Consider the following 6000-nt stretch of genomic DNA (forward strand, 5'->3'; position numbering starts at 1 on the left):
TTTTTGGGAGCCATTTGCCAAGGTGCCACATGTCAGGCTGGTGCACAAGACCAGAGCTCAGTACTGGGAAGGAAGTGTGTTAATACTGACTGAAGACTGGTTACCATACTGAGACAGAATAACAGGTCTGTTTCAGACTGGGATGATATTACTAGTGGAGTTTCCCAGTGACCAGTTCTGGATCGACAATGATTTATTATTGATATTAATGACCTAGAGGAGGGAGTTCAATGACAGGGAATGTGGTGGGAGACATGTTGTGATTGGACATTTCATCTCTCCAACAGGATAAGAAGAAGCTGGTGAGTAGAATACTTGGTAAATGGAGTTTAATGTGGTGAAGTATGATGGCGTGTAGAGTGGTAGGAGGAATCAAAAGTCAGACTGTGATTTATGTGGAGATAAATTGTAAACGAGAGAAATAGAGAGGGGTCAAGGTGCTGAACTACACAACAAAATAGAGATGGATGCAGTGAGTGGTTCATAAAACCATATATGACCAAGGTTCAGAGCTGAATGGTTCATTGACATTCACTGCTGGGTTGTTGGTGCGGAGAAACAGAGAAATGTTGTTACTGTGACAGACAAGTGCACAATGATGGATTTTGGGAAGTTAAAGCAGGTCAGGACATATCCAGTGAATGGAGGGTCCTGAGGAGTGTTGATGAAAGAGAAACCTGGGGCACAGGTGCGTAATTCCCTGAAAGTGCCAACACAGGTAGAAAAGGTGGTGAAGAAGGAACACGACATGCTTGTCTTCATTGGCAAAGGCTCTGAGAGGAGTTGGGTCATCACATTACAGTTGTACATATCAATAATGACACCACACCAGGAGTACCCTGTGCAGTTCTGGTCACATGAGAGGAAGGATGTGATTAAGCTGGAAAGGTGCACAAACGATTCACAGGAATGTTATCTGGACTGGGGGCTTGAGTTACAAGGAAAGATCAGACCGACTGGGACTGTCTTCCCTGGAGTGAAGGAGACTGAGAGGAGACCTGACAGAAGTTTATAAAACTATGAGAGGTGTAGACAAGGTAAACAGGCAGAATCATTTTGCCAGGGTAGAAATATCAAATATGAGAAGGTGCAGCTTTAAAATGCCAGGGTGAGAATTTAAAGGTGGACGTTAGGGCAGGTAAGATTTCTGTTTCTGTACAGAGAGTGGTGAGGGCCGGGTATGGGCTGCCATGGGGAGTGGTGGAAGCAGATACGATAATGACATTTAACAGGGTTTTAGACAAGTCCATGAATATTCAGAGAATTTAAGCACATGAATTATAAGCAGGCAGAAGAGATTAAGTTTCATTTGGCATCGTGTTCAGCACAGACATCATGGGAAGAAGGGTCTGTTCCTGTGCTGTACTGTTCTGTGTTCTCGGTGAGCCTCAGTGACAGGGGAGTCTTTAGCCAGGGTCACAGTCAGGTGTAGCTGTGGTAAGGAGAGAGACTGCACGATGGTGCATTACCTCCCTGGTACCAGGGACAGGGATGGAACTGAACAAGTACAGGCCATTCTGAAAGGGCAGGGTGAGCAGCCAGAGGTCGTGGTCCATATTGGCTCTAACAAAAGAGACAAAGTCCTGCAAAGAGAACTTAGGGAGTTGGGGAAAAGTTAAGTAGAAACTCTGGTGGGGGGTGGGGATAATCCCAGTACCACTCGCTAGCGAGGGAAGGAAAAAAAAAGGTATCACAGTTCCGGCCCAAAACGGTGACTTTTCGTTTCCACGGATGCTGCCCGACCTGCTGAGTTCCTCCAGCGTGGTGTGCATGTTGCTTTGACCCCAGCATCCGCAGAGTATTTTGTGTTTACAGAGATCCAGCTGAGAGAAGGGCAAGACTGGAAGTGAAACATTCCAGGATTCAGATGATTCAGACAGTCCAGAGGGAGGTGAATGAGGTTGGGGATCTGTACGGCTGATCAGGCAGAATGTCACAAGGTCGAGGTCACTCTGGAGGCTCCTCCAGTCAGACAATGTGGGTGAAGTTCAGGAATAAGAAAGGAGCAATCCCCGTGCTAGGATTATACTGGAAGCCTCACAACGGCCAGTAAGAGAGGAACAGATATGTCGGCAGGTTATGGACTGATGTAAAAACTACAGAGTAGATGTGGTGAGTGAATAATCTCCCCAGAGTAACTGGGACTCCCTTGCACCCTCAGGCTTGGATGGAGCATTATCTGTGTTCAGGAAGATTTCCTGAAACAATATGTGGTCTACCAGGGAGGGGGACATTCTTGACTTCACCTTGGGAAATATGGGACTCAGCAGAGTGGTGGCAGGAACAACCAGTGTTCAAAGAGGAATTAGACAGGTCCTTCAGGGGAAATGACCTGCAGAGTTGTGGGTGCAGTGGGGAATGGGATTGTGGAAATGTTGTAGCAGGAGTTGGTATAAATTTGATGGGTCAAATAGTCTCGACGATCACAGAATGATTCTCTGCCCAATAATAGTCTGAAAAAAATCACTCTGGTCGCCAGTGAATCTACCAAACTCCAGGATGGACAAGATCAATTGTGTAATAAGGACACACTTCTGTTGAAACACTGACACTATATATCAAGCACACTGAGCTGCCAGAGCACAGCACCGGCCAGTGAGGACACAGACCAGTACAACACCCAGCTCTCTACTACAAAGTTCAAAGCTGAAAATAAATGTATTATCAAAATACATTTCTGTCACCATATACAACCCTGAGATTAGTTTTCTTGTGGGCATACTGCTGGTTTGTTAGAGCGGTTGGGGAGGGTTTAAACTAATTTGGCAGGAGCATGGGAACTGGTGTGAAAGGATGCAGGATAGGACAGATGGTAAAGAAAGCAAAGATCGCATGCAGTCACACTGTCAGGAAGGGCAGGCAGATGATAGGACATAACTGCAGCCAGCAGGGTGAGTATCAGTGCATGAGGGATGCAGAATCAATAAGGGTAGCAAATGCAGAACTCAAACTGTTATATCTCAATACACGGAGTGTAAGAAATAAGGTGGATAATCTTATTGCCCTATTACGGATTGTCATGTTTAATGTTGTGACCATCACTGAATCACGGCTGAAGAATGTTTGTATTTGGGAGCTAAATGCCCCAGGTTACACGTATCAGAGGGATAGGAAGGTAGGCAATGGGGATGGCGTGGCTCTGCTGGTAAAGAATGGTAACGAATCAGTAGAAAGATGTGACACAGGATCGGAAGATGTTGAATCCTTGTGAGCTGAGTTTAAAAACTGCAAGTGTAAAAAGGACGTTGATGGTAGTTGTATACAGGCCTCCCAACAGTTGCTGGTATGTGGACCACAGATTACAACAGGAAATAGAAAAGGCAGGTCAAAAGGGCAATGTTGTGGGAGATTTCATCGGAGTCATGGGAGATTTTAACATGCAGGTCGATTGGGAAAAATCAGGTTGGAAATAGATCTCGAGAGTGAGTTTGGTGAATGCCGAACAGATGGCTTTTTGGAGCAGTTTGTCATTGAGCTACTAGGGGAACAGCTATACTGGATTGTGTGTTATTGAATAAACTGGAGGTGATTAGGGAGCTTAAGGTAAAAGAACCCTTAGGAGGCAGTGATCTCAGTATCATTGAGTTCAACCTGAAACTGGATAGGGAGAATGTACAGTCTGACACAGCAGTGTTTCAGTGGAGTAAAGGCAGTTACAGTGGTATGAGAGAAGAGTTGGCTAAAATAAATTGGAAGGAGATGCTGGCAGGGATGGCAGCAGAGAAGCAACAGTTTCTGGGGAGAATGAGGGAGGTGCAGGATGAATGTATTCCAAAAACAAATAAATACTCAAATGGCAAAATAGTACAACCGTGGCTGACAAGGAAATCAAAGCTAATGTAAAACCAAAAGGGAGGTGTGATGAGAATACACATAAAATTAAGATGTTTGCTGGCCTGGGTTAGCATCAGTGGCATCAGCAGTTGGTCTGCCACCTGTCCTCAGGGGGAAGGAGAGATAAGGAACAATGAAGCAGCATGTGGAGATGGTAATGAAGGAGCCATCAGTCTGGGTATTGCCAAGATCGGCTCCCCCTTTGAACCCTGAACTGTTTAAAGTGATGGACAGGCGATGTGAAGATGTGTAATGAGGGGGGGGGGGAGAGAGAGAGAGAGAGACACACACACACACACTCCCCCTTTGAACCCTGAACTGTTTGAAGTGATGGACAGGCGATACCCCAGCAGGGGGATAAAAAGGGACAGGTTCGCTAAGGCAGGACACACGACACCCGAGGTAACGAGACCCTGGAAGCGGTGCGCCTCTCACAAGTCGGTGAGAAGCTCTTGGATGGCTGATCGGGGGATCAGCCTTAAACGCACAGGGTGGAAAGGTACGATCAGCGGGAACCCGGTGGGTGTCCACCCTCGCTTGGGTGCCGGGTTCACTGCAGAGGATCGACCGCATCTGGAGGAGGGTCACAGACGGTGACCTCAGGTGACATCACCAAGGACCTGCCTGGAAGCTGTTTGTGAGCCATATCGCCGGTCTAGTGAGTGGAAGCCGTGTCTGAATGATCAGTCGTTCCCATTCTCTCTCTCTCGCTCCCCCCACGTTGTCTATCGCCATGGCAACGATTACTGCGAACTGAACTAAATTGGACTGAACTTTTGTGTCACTTTGAAATTTGGTCATTTACCCCTAGACAACGATAGAGCTTGATTGATGCTGTTATCTTAATTCTGTGCACATGTGTGTTTATCATTGCTGAACTGCTGCATTTATTATCCTTTCAATTACTGTGTTGCTTGTTTCTTTAATAAAACTTTCTTAGTTCCAGTAATCCAGACTCCAACTGAGTGATCCATTTCTGCTGGTTTGGCAACCCAGTTACGGGGTACGTAACAGAGGGCATATAACAAAGCAAGGCAGCAGAGAGGGAAATATAGACCAGTTAGACTGACCTCAGTGGTTGGGAAGATATCGGAGTCAATTATTGAAGAGTATTGGAAACACAGGACAAGAAAGGACAAAGTCAGCACGGTTTCCTTAAGGGAAAGTCTTGCCTGATGAACCTGTTGGAATACCTTGAGGAGATTACACGCAGGATGGATAAAGGGGATGCACTGATGTCATATACTTGGACTTTCAAAAGGCTTTCTTTGACAAGGTGCCACAAATGATCGTGGCAATAAAAGGATTAATGCATGAGGGTGACCACTAGAAGTGGGAATGGTGCTGGAGATGGACAGACCTGGAGTTTCCAGGATGCTGAGACCAGAGATTCAGTGGGTTGGTCAAACCTGAGGTCAGGCTGTAAATAGTTTGGTGACTACCACGACTGGAAAGGGGAAGAGACAGACAGTGCAATGTCTCCCTGTGGCTGTGACCCTCAGCAACAAGTACACTCCTTTGGATACCCCTGGAAGAGTGACAAACCAGAGAGCAGCAGCCTGTCATGTCAGTGATACTGACACCCCGGTCCGATGCTCCGCGGGAGGAAAGGTCAATCACAGCAGTGATGACAACAGACTCACAGTATAGGGGATGTGCAGGAGATTCTGTGACAGCAAGAGAAATGCCACAGCGGGGTGTCGCCTCCTGGGTACTGGGGTCAGGCACGTCTCAGATGTGCAGGGTTTCCTAATGATAAACTTGCCAGTTGATTTGGTGGTACGGAAATCAAATGCAACGTCAGCATTCATTTCAAGACTACAACACAAAAGCAAGAATGTAATGCTCAGAGTTTATAAGGCATTGGTCCGATCACACTTGGAGTATTGTGAACTGTTTTGGGCCCCTTATCTAAAAAGGTACGTGCTCGCATTGGAGAGGGTCCAGAGGAGGTACACAAGAATGATCCAAGCAATAAAAGGGTTAATGCACGAGGATTGTTTGCTGCCCTGGGCCTGTACTCGCTACACTTTACAAGAACGAGGGAATCTCATTGAAACCTATCAAAAATAGAAAGACCTACAATGGAGTGGGGAGGATGTTTCCGATAGTGGGGCAGCCTGGGATCACAGGGCACAGCCTCAGAATACTAGGACATCCTGTTAG

This window comes from Mobula birostris, chromosome 28 (genome assembly GCF_030028105.1).
Source record: "Mobula birostris isolate sMobBir1 chromosome 28, sMobBir1.hap1, whole genome shotgun sequence".
In the NCBI taxonomy this organism is placed as follows: Eukaryota; Metazoa; Chordata; class Chondrichthyes; order Myliobatiformes; family Myliobatidae; genus Mobula; species Mobula birostris.